At 37.1% G+C, this 23,969-nt stretch overlaps 1 long non-coding RNA gene across 1 annotated transcript in view; it reads right to left on the reverse strand.

Annotated features, from left to right (window-relative positions):
- Window positions 1-343: 343 nt before the first annotated feature.
- LOC117079226 overlaps window positions 344-23,969 on the reverse strand; it is a 98,137-nt gene continuing 74,511 nt past the window's right edge. Inside the window, exon 2 of the long non-coding RNA XR_004435325.1 lies at window positions 344-626. This is a non-coding gene — a long non-coding RNA (uncharacterized LOC117079226). The remainder of the gene's footprint in view (window positions 627-23,969) is intronic.

Below are 23,969 nucleotides of genomic sequence, written 5' to 3' on the forward strand. Positions count from 1 at the left end.
ACAAAAGGGCAACTTTCATTGTATTCACCGTCCACACATCTCCTGATTCCTTCAAACTCATTCCTACTGTTCATTATAATCTCATTCCTTGTAGGTAAAAGTAAAATAAAAATAATAAAAAGTATGTGAAGAATAACCCAGGTTACAGAACAGAGACAAAATAACCCTGAGATGACAAAGTGCCTTGCCCTCAATACCCAGCCAGGCATTGTCCCATGCAGAGCTAGACTGAGGACGGTTCAGAAGGCCCGTCAGAACCTCTGTGGACCATGTGACAACTACAGAAATCATCGATGTAGACCTGATCCTCAGGTTTAAATGGGATAGTACGTATGCCACAGGCAACTTTTAGAGACTTTTATTCTACCTCACATATGCAAAAATGTAGCGTCTAGCTTTGCTGAGTATGAAAATCTAAATTTAGAATCACTTCAAAATTGCCTCTGATTCCAGGAAGAACGCCTGAAAGAACAAAAAATAAAGAAAGCTGGAGACATTGAAGAAGTTTTTTTTTTTAAAAAAAAAAAAGGTAGAAGAACTTGTCCATCCTGACAAAATGCATCAACTAATTTCCATTTGTTTTCTCTAGAAGTCAAGTGCGTAGCAGCTCAATGAGGCATCTGAATCTGCAAAAGAGAAGTGAATATTCATGAAGCTTATTTTCCCAAAAGGTCTGTGTTTTAAATGTACAGTACAAGCAATCAAACTGGATCATTTAAAAATCAGGTTTGTAAATTTGGGTTCCCTTCCAAGGGTTTATTCTAGTAGGAATTTGTACTTCTGAGACGCTGGGGAAAGCCCTGGCAAATAAAGACTGCCAGAAAAAGCAAAGATAGTACCTGCTGTTCCATAAACAAAGCAGTTACTGCACGGCAGGTAATTTGGCTGTGTGATGCAGGCAAGCGCTGTAGCCTGTGCTACTAACCCCTTACTAGGTCCCATCTAAACTGTTTCATGCCTGAAAATTGCTATGTGGTTAAATTGTCCATCAGCAGGAAGGGAAAGAGGGAAGCTTCATGTTCATGATAGGGAGCATGTTCAGAGAAGCATCAAGCTTGAATGTAACGAGAGGGAGGAGAAATGTCTGTAAAGAGATTGTAGAGCTAAGGTAAGAACAGCTTTAAAACAGCAGGCAGAGTCACGGAAGTAAATGGATAGAATGGAAGAGTCCACTCACTAGACCTAGAGAGACCTAGACTAGATTCGCAGAGATTAAAATCACCCCAACTGGTACATACAAGTTTTCTAGAATTCTAGGAGTCCACAGAATAGCATTAATCACCATGGGAGTCTGACATCACTGCTGTGTGGAGCTGCCTTCATGAAGCCGGCAGAGCAAAGATCCAGGAGCAGAAGCCCAAAGAGCATTGAAGGAGAGAAGCAGCAGGATGGGGCTTCCAGAGGTAGGAAAGGGCAATGCCAGGAAAAGATGAATCTATTTATTTCCCCCAGTGGGCTCTCAGCATGGCTGTGGAGTCGGGGGAGATTCCAGGGTGGCGTGAACAAAACCATGAAGATTAACATCTTTGGCACTTTTTTAATCTTCTTATCAGCAAGCTGAGCTCTCACTGATATCCTGTGTCTGCCAATGCTTAAGTTGCAAGGCAGTTTGGAGACAGACAGTCCCAGACTCTGTAGCTTTCTAGCTGAGTAACTTTGAACATGATATTCAAATTTTCACTCTCTCTTCTGAATAATGGGAGTAATAACCGTGCTTTACATTTCAAAGGGTTAACAAGATTTAATAATATAGGTGAGGGACTTAGCACAGAACCTGGCACAAACTAAGTACTCGATATTCATTGCTACCATTGTCAAGACTTACTAAAATGTAGACTGACGAAGGCTTAAAAAAAAAGCTCTCTCCCAGAGTTGACAGAAAATGCTGTATTTAGATTGGTATTCAGAGACAAGGAAACTTCACTGGTACCCTTTCAAAGCTTCACACAAACATGAGTTCAACAAAAGAATGAGCATTTATTGTGTGTGTTTGGGTAAGCCACCAGTGACAAAAAGATAATAAAATACAGTCCGTTCTTTTAAAATATCTTAAAAAGAAAACAAAAATTAATGAAATATAATATATATTTTATATATATGTGTGTGTATATATATGTATACATATACCTATATATTTTTCAACCTGACAAAGAACTACAAATGTATATGGAAAGTTAAGCATTAAAGTTTAATACAGCAGGCCGTTTTTTGACCCATCTATTTATTTTTGAAGTAATTTCTTAAATTAGCTCAATACATTCCATTGTCTTGTTCCTGGTTTTAGATTAGATAGAAAAAATATATATATCTTCTTAAATGTCTGGTTAAAATGATGGTTTCCTTCCTTTAAAGATAAGTAGTAATATGTTGGATTCACTTTTTGTTGACTTGGGATACAAGCATGGATTCCACATGGGAGTCTCTGACTTCGATTCTTGTGAAATAAGCCCAGGAGACTGCAAGATGGGGAAAACGAATTCTAAAGAATAAGATGTTTTGTGGCCAAGGTTGAAAAACAGATTTAATGCAGAATTAATCTTCAGAAGGTATTCGTGAGCATTTGAAATATGTTGCGTTGTTAACTGTATGATATTATCCTAATCTGTAGCCTGAAGGTCTTCCTTCATGCCATCCTGTGGCTTTTGTCATTACCTTAATCAAATGTGTAGGGCTTGTGACCATGGTGTCAAAGTATCTTTGTAGAAAAGTCATCATTGTTGAGGGTTAAGAGTTTAACCATATCACTTGAACTCTTACCCAAAAGCTAGGGCCGAACTAGACATGTAATGTCAAGATGAAACAGGGAAGAATTAAGAGAACGTACTGAGGCTTTCAGCATTATATTTAACATTGTCAAAATCTTTTTGATATCTCAAAGAGGCCACCAAAATTATTCAGGGCTAAGCTTTTTACTTGGGGAGATAACAAACCTCTTTTGGCCTTCTTTTCGTTCATTGGATTTGAAAACTTTGATGTGATATAGAAAAGAATAGGTAGCAAAGATTCATATTAAATCAGCCAATTCCACTTATAAAAAATCAGCCAATTCCACTTATAAAAAAATGTATGGGGAAGAAAATTGTCTGAAATGCTTCAAAAATTTTCTGTGGATTATGATTACTAATAATGTCGTTTTCCCATTATCACACATGGTTAGATTGATTTTCTTTAAAAACATGATAATTACTAAAAGTTAAGATTATTAAAATTTGTCTTTTAAGAATTATTTTTGAAATTTAGGGTGAAGGTATAAATACAGTATTTTCATCAAAAATATTTATATCTCACACTTAACTTACCAGTTCTTCATTACAAACACTAGCTCCTCAAAGCCTTGAGTAGTGAAATTCAATGTTCCAATTTACTTGTATAAAAACAAATATGGAAGACTTAAGATTCCATATTTAAAAATTTGTTTTATTATTTTTCAGCATCTTCTAGGAGAGACCAAAGTGCTGCCAAATGGAGATTTTTGTAAATCTACTTTAAAGAATATATAATAAATAATATTTGCTTAAATAAACATAGTTACTAATATGTAACTGAATAGTAACCACCAAAATATGAACCCCTTTAAGACAGAAAAACTCATTCATCCAAGCTGAGCTGTTCTTCAAAAGAAACAGCTCAGAAATAAATAACGCTTATCAATAACAACATATTTGTATTTATATTTAATAAAGCACTATCTCATGTATTTTATTTAGTTCTTACTGTAACCTATGGCTTAGCTTGTTTTAATTTTCATTTTGGAAATGAGAAAAATGAAACTTTGAGCAAGTAAGCTGCTTAAAGTTTCACAGGTAATAGTTTCAGAGCTACAATTTAAGTGAGTTCTTATACTCCATGACCAGGGTTATTTCACCTTTGTCACATTAAATTCCTTGTCAATCACAGTAATACTGTTTAAGCTCAAAGTATTAGTAGAATTTTGTTTTTGGAATCACCTTTGGAACCCATTTATGAATCATAGAGGAAAATCAGTTTCATTATTTTAGAGTTGCAATGTAGTTTTTGATCAGTTAAAGAGGTGTTAAAATGGATGACCGCATCATCAGGTCATTCCCCCAAATCAAAGCCACTTTCAAATTATAAAGATTTGCCACCCTGGAAAATATTCAAATAAACTCACTTGGTCTTAGCAAAAAAATTCAAAATTGAAGTTTCTGAACTGTTTTAATCAATGGCAAGATGGTTGAAATGAATATACAATGTACTGGGTGCATTTGAATTGCTTAGAATCTTTTTGTCTCTTAAATGAGAATAAATAACCCCCTGTAATTTTGCCTGCATTGTTCTTATTTTTAGTGTTGTCTGTGACCCACTGAGGCAGGAATAGGCAGGAATTTCATTCAGTCAGATTCTATAGTAGTATTACTTCCATGAGGAAAAAAGTAAAATCGGTTAGGTATAACAGATTGAGCTATTTCTCCTTAACAATACCTGAAACGTTTTTAACCAGATCTTTCTAAAAGAGTGGGAGAGAGGAACTAAAAAGAACTGAACTCAAACAACAGAACTGAATTTTTAGCTTAAATGTAAGCATCTATAGTAAACTTCAGTTAATAAGCACCTTTAACTGCAATGTTGATCTGAATTTAATTATATTCCATTTTCCCCATTAGGGAATTAATTTTATCCAAAGTGTTTGCCTTTAATTCTTTTTCCTTTTTCATTGTCTGGAATCCATGCTAGCTCAAGAGCTAAAATATTAAAGGCAAAGATTTTGGAGTCTTTATGTCTGTAATTATTTAAAGCTGAATTTTCAGCATAGGAGAATTCACTACCAGATTTTCTGTAGTTCTAATTTACATTTTCTGTTTCAATTTACAATTAGCAAGCAAAATGAACAGAGCATACTGTGACCCATCCCATTCAGTGTTTGGCAAACACATTAATTCCAAGGCATCTAAGAATCAGCTAGGGATCATGTTTATAATGCCAACTTCTGCTCCTCCCCACCCCGATACCACCAAAAGAGACCCTACTGCAGTGGGTTTAGGGTTAGACCCAGGCAGAGAGTCCCCGAACCACTCTTTAGATGGTATGAAATATAAACTTTTTCTGCTTTTACTGGGTTAGTAAACAAAATTTAATGAACTCACCCTTGCTTTTGTTAAAATGACAACTTCATAGATGAAAGCTATCCAAAAGTCCTTTCTCAAAAATGTGCTATAGTATCCACCACCATACACCAATTGCCAATACCTGAGATTTTGCTGTATTTCATTTATTGCCTTTAGAACGAAAATGTTTTAGAATGGTTTCTTTCTGATTATTAACAAATTTTGCATTAGTGAAATATGTCAACTGAGAGGTTACTATGATGTTTTCCTTTGGCAAGCATCCTGAAAAGTTTTGTCGTCTGCACTTTTTACCATAATGGTGGAAGAATTCAAGAAATATTCTAAGTCTGAAGATATACAGTGCTTCAGGTCTCTTATGTGGCTTGATAAAGCATGTAGATGAATACCTGACTGACTAATAGAAATGTTAAGAAAACAGAGTTTTAGCCACAGGAAAGTTACTGAATATGGCTTCATAAGTTTTAATAAAGATGTCATTCTCACATACTTTATTATTTCCCTTTTATAAAATGAAAGTAATTGGACAACTGGTTACTTGGAGCCTTCACTTCTGAAAATCATTTTTCTGGTGCTATGGGCTGCTGAGTGAGAATCTCTTTGGACCTGCTTCTCTCCTTTCTGTTCATTATTGGGGTTAATCAAAACCCAGACCTTTCTCCGACCTCAAACATATTACCATGATGGGCTGAGAAAATCGGTAAGTATATGTTTTCTTTGATTTTTCAAACTGTCTGTGTTTGGTAAAAGCAGGATGTAGAAGACAAAGAAATAATGAATTAGAGCTACCTGCAGGCCTTTTAGTCTTGTGCAAGCCCCAAGGAAAGAATTTCTACAGTGGTAAAGACAAGAATGTATAGCTACTAAAGGTCAATTGCTTGTTCTGACAGGCTGCTCCTTTGGTGATGATCTCTTTGCCCCACATTCTAGAGACCTGTCTGTCTTTCAGCAACTCAGCTATCCCTAAAAGGAAGCCTTCTTAGTTAGGATAAGAATGCTGGTTTCGTGCGGTCTTGCTGTGGGAGTTGCATTTTGGCTGTCTTCTTTTTGATTGTACTAAAAGTGAAAATATTTGAAGGAGCCACGTAAAAAAAGAATAAACTCCTTATCATACCGGGTAAACCCCATTTTTCTAATCATTATAATTAAAAATCCAACACAGTACAATTTCATATTCTTGTAACCTTTACTACTTTCCTATGTAACATTTACTATTTAGAGCGTCAGCCAAAGATCCAAAGGACATTTTCCTGAATATGATGCTTGAGCTTCCATCCCAGATAAGACAGAAAAAAGAAAACTCTATGGGGATTCTCTGTACTTTCTGTTGAATTTTTAGTAAACCTACAACTGGTCTAAAAAGTATAGTCTATTAATTTATTTAAATCTATTACTGAATTGACACAATATTTTTGAATATGCTAAACTGCATCCTTAAATTCTATCTAATATGAATTACCTAATTTCATCTGGATAGGCGTGTGCTCTTGAATTAAAATTTGCCAGAGAAAATTACTGCAAAAGCTTATAGCCATTTCAATAAAGTAGGTCTTCATTGGGTTTCTGAGTGCTATAGCAAAGAATGCATGGAAAAAAGGTGGGGAAGAACAGTTCTGATATTTCATTCACAAGTACACGGAAGGATGTAAAATGAGATACTTAAATGTGAGAGCTCTATTAAACTGAGAAGGCTGTCAGAAAGCAGAGGCCAGACACATGATAAAATTGCTCTAAGACTTTTAGAAATTCTGACAAAAACTCATTCAATGAGTGGTGACCTGGAAAAGTTTGAAGTATCAATATAAAACACAGATAAATCTTATTTAGTAGCAGGAAGCTGGGAGACAATTACCCTTGGAGATACTTGGAGGTGTTAATTGATGAAAAGATACAGTATTCATTTGTTCCTTCACCTGCCAAATACTTACTAAGCACCTGTTTTTAAAGTGTGGTTCCCAAACTTTGCTGCACATTAGAATCATCTAGGGAGTTTTAAAAAAATTCTGATACCCAAGTCACATCCCATATTAATTAACTCAGAATGCCTGGGGAGGGGAGCCAGGTGTCAGTAAGTTGTTAAAGAGCACCAGGTGATTCCAATATGCAGCCAAGGTTTAAGGCATTTATCCATCCAAAAAAAGTAAATTGTGCGTGATTGCTTCTCTTAAGGAACTTGAAATCTAGGAAGACAATTAGTCATGTACAAAAGCAAATACAAAGTAGAATGCAATACGTGCTTTATTTTTATTTGTTATTTATTTATTTATTTAAGATGGAGTCTCGCTCTATTGCCCAGACCGGAGTGCAGTGGCATGATCTTGGCTCACTGCAACCCCCGCCTCCTGGGTTCAAGTAGTTCTCCTGCCTCAGCCTCCAGAGTAGCTGGGATTACAGGCACGTGCCACCATGCCCGGCTACTTTTTTGTATTTTTAGTCGAGATGGGGTTTCACCATGTTAGCCAGGATGGTCTCGATCTCCTGACCTCTTGATCTGCTTGCCTTGGCCTCCCAAAGTGCTGGGATTACAGGCATGAGCCACCGCGCCCAGCCAACATGTGCTTTAAATGCACTATCTCATTGTGAAGTTGGCTTGGTGAAGTATCATTTCTCGAACCAAGCAGTTCTGGGGCTCCAAGGAGCTCTACAGAGAATACATTTGTGGTGATTGGTCATTTCTAGGAGCCTTATTTCCAGAAAGAGGCAGTAAACTGGAAAGGACTCAAAAGAAAGTAACAAAATGATTACAGGCCTGGGGGAATGGACTTACCGGGAGAGATGAAAAGACGAAATAAGTATAACCTGACTAAGTGACAATTAAAGGTGGAGGGGTCATGATAACAGTCTACAAATACCTAAAGGGTGTGAACATGAGGGAAAGAAATGAATTACTTTGGATAATGCAAAGGGTGTTGGTTAAGAGTACTAGGACTGCATTATGAAAGAGAAAATGAAGGCATGGCATCAGGCAATCCTTGCTGACCATTGGAGCTGGCTGCTAAAGGAGAAGGAGCAGCTACATTACTTGAGTTCCCATAAAACAAATTTGGACAAACACTTAGGAAATAGATGATTAAAAGAAATTTTATGTAACCTGCACAGTGGCAGGAGGTAAGGGCAATTGAAAGGAGGAGAGAGAACAACTGAAATCTTTTTCAACCCTAATATCAAAATCATACTGTAAAAAGTTCAAAGAACAGAAATTGAGAGGAGCCATTATCTTTAAATGTGATCGCAAATGAGGTTGATCCTTTAGCTGTTATTAATGTGTTCATTATAGATGCAGCAAAACACCATGGCACACATTTACTTATGTAACATACCTGCATGTCCTGCACATGTATCCCAGAACTTAAAATAAGCCTCGACCTCCCAGGCTCAGGTGATCCTCCCACCTCAGCCTCTCCAGTAACTGGCACTACAGGTGCACACCACCACACCCAGCTAATTTTTGTGTTTTTTGTAGAGAAGGGCTCCCACCATGATTCCCAGGCTGGTCCCAAACTCCTGGGAAGGAGGGCTCAAGCCATCCACCCTCCTCTTCCTCCCAAAGTGCTGTGGTTACAGGTGTGAGCTACTGTGCCTGGCCAAGAAAACAGTTTTTAAAGAGGCTAAGTAATATATTCAAAGTCACACAGCTAGTCGTGGTGCAGTGAGAAATGAAAATGCTCACTCTGTGGCTTCAGAGCTTACACTCTCCTATTTTTATGGAGTACACTACATTAGGAACCAGATAAAACTTGTCATCTTACAAATCCTCCTCATAAACCTTATCTGTAATATCAGGAGAAGAATACCTACTTTGTATAGTTATTGTGATGAATAAGTGATATTTAAAAATATTTAGCACAGCCTGGTACACAGTATATTTTTAAGAAATGGTAGCTTAAAGGAAAACCCTAAAACTCACAAAACAGACATTTCAACATGAGTTTTTCTTCATACCTTCATACATTTTGTATAAATCTGGCCAGCTTTCATTCTTCTTCCTCCCACTCTCTGGGCTTATATTGTTTTTATGCAATCGGGATAAACTGATAAACTAATTTTCACTATGATTTTATGTCTTCTTAAGAGATGTGCCTTGAACTTTGAAGGAGTTGTGAGAGAAAAGAGTGCCTATGCAAACAATTTATTTTTCCAGAAAACATTAATCAAACCTCTATTCTAGGTAAGGGGCTCTACTAGGTAATAGGACTATAATAACAAAAAGGCAGATGAGGGTCAGCCCTCCTGGAGCTTACATTCATGCAGAGAAGACACAATAAACAACAAACCAACAATGAATAAACAGACATCAATATAAACATTATAAAAGAAAGAAACTTGATATTATATATGACAGAGGGGTGTAGTTACAGAGGATGATCAGAGAAGTCTTCTTTAAAGAGATGATTGTTAAGTAGATACTATAAGACAAGGAGACACACACAGAAAGCCTAGGAGGAAACTTGCACAGAGTGATCAGCAATTGCCAACTTCCTTAGGAAAGGGTTTAGAATGTTCTAGAACCTCAAAGAGGCTATGATGCATAATGAGTGAGGGTGAAGGTGGCCTGAAATGAGGTTAGAAAGCTAGACAGCCGTCATATCCTGTGGGAATCCTAGCCCATGATAGGAAGGAGGGTTTGATTATGCACATGTTGGAAATGTTACAACTCTAAAGAGTTTGAAGTAAGGAAGTGACATGCTCTACTTAATATTACTAAAGGTTTACTCTAGCATGTAACTGCATAATAAATTATGTCCTGTGCTGCAGGATAGTGATGGTGGGGGATTAAGAAGAATGGAAGAATAGGATAGTGTTTACACTTCTATAGCATTTATATTCATTCGTTCCTTTTTTTAGATTGTTTAATGATTGTTAGTCGTCATAGTCGTCATTGTGTCTTCTCCACATTGAGAAGATTGGAAGTCTAAAGATGAGATAAGAAGTGTTGAATTAGACTAGTATGGTGGCAATGGCTATGAACAGTGTATAAATACAAGATATATTCTGGAGGTAGAACTGAAAGGCAGGTTAATTTTTATTTTATTTTAAGTTATAGGATACATGGGCAGGACATGTGGGTGTGTTACATAGGTAAAAGTGTGCCATGATATTTCGCCACCCCTACCACCCCATCGCCTAGGTACTAATTGCCGCCCCTACCACCCCGTCGCCGAGGTATTAATTGCCGCCCCACCACCCCGTCGCCGAGGTATTAATTGCTGCCCCTACCACCCCGTCGCCGAGGTATTAAGCACCACATGTATTAGCTCTTTATCCTGATGCTCTCCTTCCACTCGCCCCCCGAGTGTGTGTTGTTCTCCTCCCTGTGTCCACGTGTTCTCGTTGTTCGGCTCCCACTTATAAGAGAGAATATTAGAGAAATGCAAATCAAAATCATATTGAGATACCATCTCATGCCAGTCAGAATGGCAGGTGAATTTTAAAATGCCCTGAAACATCTAAGGGACCATGCCAAGTAACTCTATTTTCTTATTTTTTGTATTATTGATGCTCTGGCTTCCACAGCCTCACTGACAAGGGAGAGACTGCCCCTCCCAGGGCTAGCTAATCCCTAGAGATACCAAATGACTCCCTGTGGAGCACACCTTTCAAATGCAAACCAACTAATCCAGAACCCACACCTCCAACTACCTCCTTTTTAAAGCTCTCAATATTCCCCTGCCATATTCAACCCAGGCCCAGATAGCAGACAACTAGAGACCACTCCTAGATTGCAGAGTCCACTGAAATTACTCAGTCTAATCCTAAACCTGCTCAGCTTGCTTACCCTGCCTTGCACATTCCTTCCCATGAAAATCACAGTAAAGGTTACGGCCCATTCTTCTTGCTGCTTCTGCCTTCTGACCGACCCTGGTGTTGCCCGTGTGGCCCTGTGTGCTATGGCATGCCCCTTCTTCTTCAGAACTGTGTGTAACAAACCACCTTCAATGGCAAACATCTCATGACCTGTCGATAAAAACAACCCCCACCCAGCCCCATTCAAAAACAGATGCATTTCAAAAACAGGTTGTCAATGATCAAATCAGAATAATTACTCTATTAATATGTACAAATATTGTGTCAATTTAAAAAATAACAGATTGTCAGCATAACAGCGGTATTGAAAGCCTTCAGAATGACAGGGATCACCTAAGGAAGTGTGTAGATAGAGAAAAGGAGCCACAAGGGCTGCCGGGGAGTCCCCAGAAATAAAAATCTGTTTTGATTTTACACTGTGTGTCAATTGAGTTGAAGAATTATTTTCAAGCTTTTTCAGCACCCCACAAATCATGCCACATAAGTCACTGCCTACTCTACATCAATGTAAGGCCTATCCTATTTCAAAATGAGTAATCTTCACTAAGCCCACAAGCATAGTTATCTTCCCAGAGAAATAACGTGAAGTTAAAAGTCATCCACGTGAGGATACACCCAGTAGGCAGAAACACATGAGATATAAAGCAACCATCCCAACATGCTGATAAAAAAGAAAAAAAAAAAAAAAAAACAGGGAGGTAAAACTCCTACACAGACAGACATCCAGGGTCTCTGCTGAGATGTCACGCAACCAAATGCACACAGAGCCATATCCCCAGAGCACGTCTCAGACCTGTTCTGTTCCAGCACAGCGTTCTCACAGGTCTACAGTGAAATGAGAAAACCAGGCAGTGCATTTTCAACAAAGCTAAAAGTATTTATTTAAAAGAATTCCCTTCGAATCTGAGATTACGACTTTTGTGGCTTTTTTAGTATTCGATACCCTTCCTTTCACGAAATGGTGGCAAAAGTAGAGACAATTTGTTACTTTTTTACTTGACAAAAGAACAAAGAGGCAGTCCCATAGAGGCCCTTCACATTTTTTACTCTTTTCTTTTTACTGGACCATAATTTAAAAATCTGGAAACCACTAATCTAAAAGATGTTACATACCCAGATATTTGAAGAAAAAAAAAATCCACTATCTATAACCAGATTTCTGCTTTCTATTTCATCCAGACTAACGGAGTAACCCACACATAGCTCGAATGAGATTTCTCAACGCCACCCATGATATGGAGTTTCCATTTTGACAGGTTGGCCATGAGTTAGGAAACTATTATCATAGTGATGCAGGGAATGTGTACACATCCTGATCTAAAAGTGTTATGTTTTCTCAGATACTGACAAGTAGGGACAAAGGTTCAACGGTGACTAATGAATAAAATGTTAAGGTGGAGACAGGACTTAATTGTTTAAAAGCAGTCACTTGAGGCGTGTAGCTGCATTCACTGTGAAATCAAATCAAGCTTCTGATGATGTGGCAAGGACAGATATATGTATTTATTTGTTTATTTAAACAAAAAAGCCTAGCACTTCATCAAAGTCTACTCTCTGCTTATACTTTGAACAGCTACTATAAGGGGATGTAGGATGAACAAGTTATCTTTGGGGGTTTGGGCTTTTCTGTTGTAGTTTTTTTTTGTTTTTTTTGTTTTTGTTTTGTTTTGTTTTGCTAATTCTGGGAGTAATTACAGCATCAAATTTCTGGGGATGTTCTTCAATAAGTAGGTCAGGCTCGAATGTTTGGATACAGTAATTTAGGAGGAGGAGCTTGTCCTGAGGAGGTTGCTAGAAGGGAGAAGAGGGAGACAGAGCCAAAGGCATAATAAATGATAAGTTATGCATTAATCAGGCCACTCCTTCATTCTCCTATTGTGGTTAAGAGATTACAATATTAATCTAGCACTAGGCATTTAATAAGATGAAAAGCAGTGACAAAGAAAACTTCCCCTGTTTTCTATGGAAGAAGTGATGCAAAGCTTGAGAAATTGTCTGCAAGATTACCTACTGTCATTTCCACATTCACCTAAAGTGATCACACTTGAACTAAGACTATCACAGGAAAAGGGAGGATGTTTATCATTGGGATCTAGAACTCTGGCTTCCCTAATTTCCTCATGGACCAGAATGGAGACTGCAGGCAGCACTATGGCCGGTCTGCACATACTGCATTAAAAAAAGAAAAGTGACATGACTTTTCGTTCCTGTTGGGGCTTTCATTCAGCTGTAGCTAAAAATAAATAAATAAATAAATAAAATAAAATAAATACTGATATCAGACCAAAGGGGAAAAAGCCATACATTTTGTTTCTGTAAATATAAACACAGTTGTAGGGGCATACAGATACGATGTTGACGTAGGTAAGGGTGTTTGTGTGCATTTTTAGAGAGAGGCATGGGGAAAATTAAAAACATAATTTCATTAGAAATTCAGAACCAGATTTATTCTTTTCAGTGACAAGAAATAAAAGCTTCAATGTTAAAAAAACATGTTGTATTTCTGTATTGAATTGTCTTGAACTTTTGTACTGAACCAATATAAAAATGAACTTTTTTTTTTTGTATTGAACCAGAAAGAGACCAAATGGTCTCTCAGTCTGAAAACAGAAGTTCACTATTCAATTCCTAAAATAACTTGCTTACTACCATAATATTTGAACAATAAAAATTTAATTTTTAATGCTATTTTAAAAATCCATGTTGCTTGATCTCATCATGTGTTTTAAACAAAGTTACACCAGGGGAAGAAAATCAAGAAATAAAGTTCTGTCCAAAAAATGTCTCGCTTCTGATGGAATCCTTCTTTAATTCTGAATCATCTCTCAATTCTTTTAATATTCCTCTTGCTTTCATGGACCCATCTCTTATGTAATTTCTAGTGCTGCACTGGGGAGGCCCAGAAAGAAAAAAGTCACAGTTGGTTTGTCTCACTTCCCAGAGACAAAATGACATGGAACTCTGGGTAGTGAGATGTGGGACTGCTGAAGGAAAGAAAAAGAAGTCGCTCCAGCCCTTATGTGAGGATGCCACATTTATTTAAGAGGGGGTGGAGAAAGAGTAATTAAAGGACAGAATTCAAATTACAACTGAAATCTGTATCAGGCACTATTCTAATGCAGAAGCCAACAAGCAGAATACCAGCAAATGAAACACTAACAAGGGTAGCTGCTATCTCTTCAGACAAACCACTGGCAGCTGGGAGCCCACAGGATTTATTATGATCAATTAAGGGTGTGGTGGCCTGGGATAACAGAAGCAGTAGTCCTTGCGACATGGATATGGAATGGAACATTAAGAAAAACACCCTGTTTTTAGAGCTCACATTTTCCCCCAGCAAAAACAGCTCATGTTCACATTTAAGCATGTGTCTGCTTATCCGAAAGCCTTCAATTCTTACCTCTTGAAATGAAGAATAAAAATGTAAAACAAAAAGAAGATTAGGGGCTGTTTGGATGATAAAGTAAGAACTAATTAAGATAACACTTAGAAAATAAAAGCATTAATGAAATTTTAGTTCCCAAAGAGATAAAATGTTACTATTCTCATTTAACGGATGATAAAAATAAGTTTTACAGAAGGAATTGAGAAATCTAAAAAGCATTAGAAGAGTGTCAGACATTGAAACAAATCACTCCGAGAATGCTCCTGCTATATAAAAATTAGACTCATCCCACCTCACTGCTCACCTTAAATCTGCCTGATACACTCGGAACAAGCTGGATCAGGTAATCTGAGAATCTCTTTAGAGTCCTGAAGGTTAATCCTGTTCTTGCCTCATTAGGAAACATATGACTCTCTTCTCCTATCTCTTTTAAAACTGAGGGTACCACCAACACCCCAAATGGAGCACATACAGTTTCTGCTGACATTCCTAGGCCGGTCAGCCAAAGGACTCTGCTGTTTGTGAGCAGACACTCCTAGCACTGGGCGCTGGCTGGCTGACAAGTAACAAGTAGGGAGCAATGAAGAGATTCCTTTATTCCCTGAAAAACTGGAAACCTACAGCAAAGTGGCCTGACTCCTGCAGAGAGATTGGCAGATAGACAGAGAAAATTTTCCCAATTTTAAAAAACCATGCACATGTGAAGAATAAACCTCTTATCACCTGAATAATAACAACACCCCAAGAACACTCAACACTATGCCAGACGCCATGTGAAACACCTTGTAGACCTCATCTAAATGAATCTTCAGAACCACCCTAAGGAAAATGATGCTTTGCATGTGACAGTAAGCAGAGGCATCTGAGCCTCACACATGTGGATTCAAATCCTAGTTACGCAGTTCCAAGTTGTATAACTTTAGAAGACTGACTGTGTTTCTCAGTTTTAACTCATTCACCCTTCAGAAATGGGCTCTAGTCCTTCAAATAAGACAATCCTATAAGCATTTATTCTACCTTCCAAATCCACCCTAAATGTGTCCAATTTTTCCATCTGCACAGCCTCAACCCAAGTCTAAGGGGCAGATCCAGGTTTTGTGAGGCCTGAGCGTTGTGTAGTTTGGGAGGCCACATTTAAAGAAAGGGCATACAAAGCTAAAAATACAAAATTAGGTTAAAAAATGTTATGTACTTGCTTGAAAACAAATTTTTAAAGCTGTTTTGAAATACTGCAAACTTTATAAAAATAAAGAAAAATAATACACCATGTTTATTAATTGACATGTTCACACACCTCTATAACTTTTCCTGAATGCTTTGGCTGCACATTCTTTGATCACCTCTTCATATGACAAAAATTTTGTAAAATAGCTTTTGATAAAGACAATAGATAATACAATCTTTCTTCCGGCAAGTTGAGGATAATCACCATGTTAGTCCAATATCACACTGCTATAAAGAACTACCCAAGACCAGGTAATTTATAAAAGAAAGAGGTGTAATTGACTTACAGTTCTACATGACTTGGAAGGCCTCAGGAAACTTACAATCGTGGCAGAAGGTGAAGCAGGCACATCTTACATGGTGGCACATGAGAGACAGCATGTGAGAGCACAGGAAAAACTACCATTTATAAAACCATCAGAACTCATGAGAATTCACTCACTATCATGAGAACAGCATGGGGGAAACCACCCCAATAATCCAATCACTTCCCTCCCTAGACACATGGGGATTACAATTCCGCATAAGATTTGGGTGGGGGCACAGAGCCAAACAATATCAGTCACTAAAAGCTTAAAGTATTTATTTCAACTTTACATGCTATTGTAGTATTATGCAAACATTAGAGATTTTTGTCAAATTTGGAAAGACTACTTGCTCGTTTCTTTCGTAGATGAGCTGTAAGATTTAGGAGCATTTCAAGTTTTCCATGACTAATCATAGTTACAGAGGTGATTAGTGACTAATTTAAGTGACTAATCTTAAATACTCTTTGAATCAGCAAAACTCATTAAGCAGTTTGTTGTTGATGTTCTAATTGAGAATGGTGTGTTAGTAGTTTATGTTATTTTCATCTTGTGAAATAGCAAGAAATTTAAATATTTTGCCAATATGTTTATATGATCTGCTCCTCTTCATTAAATGGATTATCAAGCAATCAATAAACTGTCAGTTTCAGTCATCTCTTGGTAATTGGAACCAGGACCCCTCTCAGATACCAAAATCTGGATGCTCCAGTCTCTCATATAAAATGGCATAGTATTTGCATATAATCTACACACATCCTCCTGTATACTTTAAATCATCTCTAGATTACTTATCATACGTAATACAATGTAAATGCTATGCAAATAATTTTTATACCACATTGTTTTATTTTTACTATATTTTATTGTTGTATTGTTAATTGTTATTGTTGGTTTTTCTTCCTGAATATTTTTGATCTGTGATTGGTAAATCTGTGGATGCAAAACCCACAGATAAAAGAATTGACTGTACTTCTCAACATTTATCTCTTCCTCTTAATGAATTAGTGAAATTTGAAAATTTGGGGGCTACACAATTCAATTCTGAATGTTTTATATCTTTGTTTTATATCTCATTATTTCCCAATCTGTATTTCTTTGGCTGTCCAATAAATGTAAAGATTATCAAGTGAGTTCACTTCATTTGTTTAATGGAACTGTTCCATACCATCTTTGCAAGTCATAGTTACAATGACATATGGCTGACTCACCTTCCCCTTGACAGGATCCCAAAAATACCCACGGCCCCTCCACTATCATCCCACCCAAGTGGAAGCATGGGTGGGTGGCAGAGTCAGAATAGAAAGGAACAGTTGTCTTAACAGTTAGCAACTAAAATGTCTTGTTTTTGCAAATATCACGAAGATATATGACCCATGAATACATCACTAAGGCTCTTCTCCCAGCCTAAGAAGAGGTCTATGTAAGCAAGGGGGCTTTCATTAGCTTCAAGATAAACCCATCCAGGCCACCACCACCTCTCAGCTGGGCTATTTTAGTAGCTTCCTAACTGCCTTCTGTGTTTTCACTCTTATTTATTCTCCTATAATTTATTTCCATGCAGCACCCTGGGAGACGTTTACATATGTAAATTAATTTATGTCACTCTCTTGCTTAAAACCTTTCAGTGACTTCACATTGCACATATTACACTGGCCAAACTCCTTATTACCAAATACTTGTCCTGCTATCTAGATGCTGCCTAGCTCATAGACTCATCTCGTATCTCCTCACAGCACCCCCATTGCTCACGTGCTGTTGTTACACTGGCCTTGTTCTCATGCTTAAGTGCTCTACTACCCCAGTGAAAATTGCGCAACAGTATTTCAGGAACAATAAAGCACTATATCCATGTGAACTATGACTATTATCAGAGTCAGGAATAGAATGCCTGTGACTAAAATGGCTAAGGAAGAAAAGTTGTAGATTTTGATTCTTGCCAAAGTTTCTTACTACTATAAACACTGTTCTGAACCTCCACAAATGGAACTGCTGAAAATACAGGTCCAAGTCTTACAGCCACATAGCAAGTCACCATATGTGTGCATATGGTACACGTGTATATATACAATATGTGTAAGCAAATGGCAAGGGTATTTAGCTATAGTAGCTTGCCTACATTACAGATATTTTATCAAATTACAATCTACATTTAGCAATCTAGTTAGTAATTAAAATACAACGTATGGCACATTGCTGCTTAAAGTGAAATAGCAATACAAAGTTTTGAGATGTTAGTCAATGATTTCTAATAATCCTCCTTTATCAGAAAGAGTCAATGCTTTTCAACATTATCTAGTATTAATGTGGCTGCTCTCCCCAGTTGAGAGATGTAAAGATTGAAGAATAAAGAGCTGATTGAGGTCATGTGTAATCAATAGAGTGGTCAAAAAAAGTCTTGTTGTTCCTAGTCTTGAGAGTATTTGTTCCCTTGCCACACTGGATTTATTTCCTCAAGACAGCAACATCAAGTATTTTTCAGCAACATAAAACCCAACTCAAAGACACACATGAAAATTTGGTGACCAGATGAATACAGAGAATTGATAACAATGAGGAAGAAATACAGAAGACCACACAGGCGGGAGATTATTATAACTCCAGAAAGATGAAGTATCTGGGGTTCACAGGAGAGGATCAACACAAACTTTGAAAATGTCCATAATAACTTTCATTTTTATATATCACACATGACAGGCTTCTCATTGTTCAAATATGGTCTCTACAACATTAAATCACTTAGCATTGTCTAATAATTATTTCTTTAGATGATTTACCACTTTGGCAGTACTGGATTTTGCACAAGTTCTGCTTTCTCTCTGTGAATTTCAAGGCTCAGCTCATCTTCGTATTCAGTGACTTCCACAGTCTGATTCAAACTTAGGTGTTGCCTAACTTAAATTTCCTCTAAACAAATATTATTTGTATGTCAAATAAGTTTCATATGGTTCCCTTTATAGGTCATGATTATTCTACTTTTCATGGCTCAAATGTTCACCGAAATCCTTTCTACTACTTTGTTGATCCAAGTCCACTTTCCTTCCAAGATGATGTCAAATCCTTTTCCACAATGTCACTACTTAGAAATGCCCATAGCTATATCAGCATGATTTTTTACTGTAATGTATACATTTCCATCTAAGATGTTTTATTGCCATAATACTGTAAACTTCATTAGAATGGGACTTTTAAAATACTCTATAGTGTCTAGTGTTAAACTAAGCACATAATAGGCACCTGTTAAATACGAATTTATCCTCTTAGCAAAGTTAAACCACTACATTTCTATTAATATTTTTCTAACTTTAGACATTATTCTATTTCACTGAAGTCTCTAGAATCAGATTGCAAGATTTAGAACCACAGCCTTTTCATTTTCTGGCTTAGTTACCATAGGTGAGCTGCTTTACTTTTCTGGGTTTTGATTTTCTCAACTACAAAAGGATGATAATAAGAGTAGTTATGTTGCAAGGTTAGTGTCAGGATTAAATGATGGTGCTTAACATAATACCTGGCACATTGAAGTTTTCAATAAATAACATCTGTTGTTATTATTATTACTATCTGTTCCTTATTATAAACACACATCATTCATGCTTATATGCACTCTCCCAATTAAACATTATTCTTATATTTTAGAATATTAATTTGAAGTTTTACATATGTTTGCCACTTTATTCTTATTAGCATTACTTCTTATATATCACATCTCCTTCTAGGATCATGTTCATTTTTCCTGCAGAGCATATGGTAGACACAGAAGTTCTCAAAGTGTGATACAGAGACCTTGTGGGTGCTTGAGACCTTACCAATGGATCCGTGAGGTCAAAACCATTTTCATAAGACCACCAAAAATTATCTGCCTTTTCACTTCTTACTCTGTTCGTGAAGTCTTCCAGAAGTACATGGCATAGGATATCAAAAGAGATTGAGTGTAAATAAAATATGCAAATTACACTGTCTACTACTAAGTCAGAAATTAAAGCTATTTTATAAAAATATAAAACAATGTCATTCTCACTATTTTTAAAAAATATATAATTTTCAGAAAAATGTATTGCATTTAAATTAACATGTAATAGGTTTACTATTATTTTAAATGAATTGATAAATAATATTTTTAATTTCTCAGTTTTAAAACTTTATGTGGTAGGCCAGGTGTGGTGGCTTATGCCTGATAGCCCAACACTTTGAGAGGCCAACACAGGTGTATCACTAGAGCCCACTAGGAGTTCAAGACCAGCCTGGGCAATATAGTGAAACCCCATCTCTGCCCATGAAAATACAAAAATTAGCCAAATATGGTGGTGTGCTCCTGCAGTCTCAGCCACTCAGGAGGCTGAGGGGGAGGATCACCTGAGCCCAGGGAAGTCAAGGCTGCAGTGAGCTGTGATCACACCACTGCACTCCAGTCTGCGTGACAGAGAGAGACCCCGTCTCAAAAAAAAAATTAAAAATTAAAAATACATAAATAAAACTTAATATAGTAAATATTGATAGATACAACTCACATAAACAAAAGTTCTTTAGGCCCCTCAGTAATTTCGAAGTGCATGAAAAGGGCTGAAGACCAAAACATTTGGGAAGCACTACTTTAAAGTTTTCTGCAAACCATGGTTTTGGTGGACTTTGGTAGTAAATTTAGTTTTTAACTTTAATTTTTCTGAAAAATCGTTATTTTGCTCTCACTAATGGATGACAGTTGTGCTAAGTATAAAATTAAGCTGAGAGTTATCGTTTCCTCTCAACTCTTTGAAGACAGTATTCCATTGTCTTTTTACTTCTGTTACCACTGTTACAAAGGATGCTGTCATTTCACTTCCTGTTTTAGTTTAATTGTTCTTGTTTTCCGGTTGCTTTCAAGTTGTTGTTTTTTTCTTCTTCAACGTTCTGTAATCTCAGAAAAACGTGTCTAGGCATGAATTTCGTTTTTATTTATTCTTCTTAGGACACATTATGGGTTCAAAATCTGAGGATTTACGGGTTTTTTAATCAGTTCTGGAGAATTCACATCCATTATCATTACTTTTCCATTCTCTATGTCAGACTTTTTCATTCTAGCCTTGGTCTAATAAGCTACTTAACACTCTTTGGGGTTTTATTTTTTATTATTTCAACAATATCTTTTAAATTTAGAATTTTTCATTTTTCATTTTCATGTGTTTTTTAAATAAGTTTTTGTTGATTAGTAAACTCTTTGCATTTTAACATCTTCGTTACATATACAGTTGGTACATAGAATACTCTATGTAATATACTATATGTCTATACTATGTCTGAAAAACTCAAGTATCTTAGAAGCCTAAATCTGTTATCCATCAGTCCTAGAAATCTAAATCAGAGTGGCTGCTTCCTCATGCGTTTAAGGATCTTTGACTGTGAGCTCATTTCTTCATCTTAATTGTATAATTCCTGTATCCCATTGGGAACTGGGGAAACTTTTCTGCAGGAAAGATTTGCTCCTGCAAATAGCCAGGGGATGCTACTGACCCAGGTCTACTTAACTCTGCTGAGTGTCTCAGCTCATCCTTGAAGGTCCAAGCTCCCTCATTATTTATTCTGATGCCTGGAAAGTCACCATCAGAAAATTATACCTAAAGATTATGAAACCATGTATACTTTCAATAAGTCTCTGCTAAAAAGCAAATAACTTCGAGAGGGATGCTACTCTTGAGTTATGAGGTGCCTTCCAATAAAGGATCAGTAGACAGATTAATAAAAGCAATGTCCCACAAAACTGCTTAGAGCTGAATTTTCAGGGGACATCTCTGCAGGTTCCTAACAGTAAAAACTAAAGATCTTTTACATCTATATAGAATGAAGATGACAAATTAATGTCACCTCACATGCCAAATCCAACCAAGTGGCAGTGGTTACAGAGAGCTATATTAAGGAGTCTGTTGTCTTCTTTGGGCTCAGCAGAAACAAGTGCCATAAAAACTTGGTAATGTAATAATAGCACCCCTATGTACCAGGCACTGCTCTAATTACTTTGCATGCATCAACTAATTAAGTCCACGCAATAATCTTATTCTCAGTTGTTATTTTACATTTACAGTTGAGAAAATAGACTCTGGTTAAATAACTTGCCTGAAGCCATGCAGTGAGTAAATGGTGGATCTAAGTGCTGAACATGGAAAGTCCAGCTTTAAGGCTGTATGCATAATCATTACACAATAGTGCCCCATAAATTAGAGCAGATAAACAGAGTGAAACGGACAAATCATTCCTCTCTGTGCATACAATGGTGTAAAACTAGGATCTTTACATGTTTTATCTTCAGATAAAATGAGAACTGGAGCCTGTTTCTTATGTTATCTGGTGGTCTCTACTGGTCTAACATCTACATCAGAAATATAAGGTTCTTCAAATGACTTAGAAATCATTTAGGAAAGCCCCATGCCATGACTGTTGATGGTGACCATCAAGATCAGGTTAGTTGCTGGTGCCACTTGCTTTTAACACAAAGACTTTTCACACAATCAGCAAATAACCAAATAACACAGGGATCCCCAACTCCTGGGCTGTGGACCAGTACCAGTCCACAGTCTGTTAGGAACCAGGGCACACAGCAGGAGGTGAGTGGCAGGGAAGAGAGCATTACTGTCTGAGCTCCACCTCCTGTCAGACCAGCAGTGGCATTAGATTCTATAGGAGCATGAACCCTGTTGTGACCTGCACATGCAAGCAATCTAGGTTGCATGAAACTTATGAGAATCTAATGACTGATGATCTGAGATGGCACAGTTTTGTCCTGAAACAACCCCCACCCACCACCACCATTGTCTTCCACAAAACCCATCCCTGGTGCCAAAAAGTCTGGAGACCACTGATACAATATACAACAATTAGCACTGAGTGGATCTTCCTGAGAAAATGTTCCCAGTAGAACATTCATCTAGGATCTAAGATTAAAAATGCACCAGATTGGGAGGCCGAGACGGGTGGATCACGAGGTCAGGAGATCGAGACCATCCTGGCTAACACTGTGAAACCCCGTCTCTACTAAAAAAAAATACAAAAAATTAGCCGGGCGAGATGGCGGGCGCCTGTAGTCCCAGCTACTCGGGAGGCTGAGGCGAGAGAATGGCGTAAACCCAGGAGGCGGAGCTTGCAATGAGCTGAGATCCGTCCACTGCACTCCAGCCTGGGCGACAGAGCGAGACTCCGTCTCAAAAAAAAAAAAAAAATGCACCAGATGTGCCTACAGAACACTTCTTAGAATATTTGTGACATTTTGTAGTTTACACTTATTCCTGTTCCTCAGACTATAAAGTCCTCACAGCTAACTTTATAGCACATTCATATCTGCATCCATAGCCTGGTTATATGCCTGACTAGTGATTTCTTCTTAATTATTGTGCATGTAATGAATGAATTCATGAACTGTTGATGTTTAGCCTAAAACCAGAGAACAGTCTGCACATTAATGCAGACTATCTGTGTTTCTATCCTAAGCTTCTCATTGTGCTATCAACTACTTTTGGCTCTTAAGATAGAGTAAAGTGAGACATACTCTCTCTTTCACACTTTCTCTCTCTCCCCTTCTCTCTCACAGTTTGGCTGATTTGACTTAGCAGAATTATTAAAACTCACCCCACAGACCCCCTTTTAGATCTTTAACTATAAAGATAAGATGACTCTCTGATAAAACTTTCTCCATTTCAGAACTATTTCTATTTACAATTTATATTTGATTTTGAAATATGTAAAACAGGCATAATTTTTGTTTTAAAATGTATAAATAGGTGGAAGAATATATTTATCTTGTTTTTATTTTTTAAAGAGCTCAGTACTATTAAAGCATTCAAAGGAAAACTTACAAATGAAGAAATACACACATATCTCTGAGTTCCCAGGACCACAAAAAGCAACCACTTGTTTTGCTGATGTTGCACATTATGTTTCTAGGATCACATGTGGTGTGTTTCCCACACTTACAGCACCTCTATATGTCTCCCTTAAAGTTATTTATAAGGTGTTTTGCCACCTGTAGGATACACATTTGTATCTTTTTATACACATTCATATTATTTATTCATAGATTCCTCAGATAATAAATTGGCAAGTGTTTTATTTTCCTCATGCTTATAGTGTTTGCATTATGGTACGTTCCCCTTTGGCAAAGGTTTCATAATTACGGATCCTCAAAGTTGTAATCAGAAT

The sequence above is a fragment of the Trachypithecus francoisi genome, unplaced genomic scaffold, assembly GCF_009764315.1.
Source record: "Trachypithecus francoisi isolate TF-2019V2 unplaced genomic scaffold, Tfra_2.0 Lachesis_group7, whole genome shotgun sequence".
NCBI lineage: Eukaryota > Metazoa > Chordata > Mammalia > Primates > Cercopithecidae > Trachypithecus > Trachypithecus francoisi.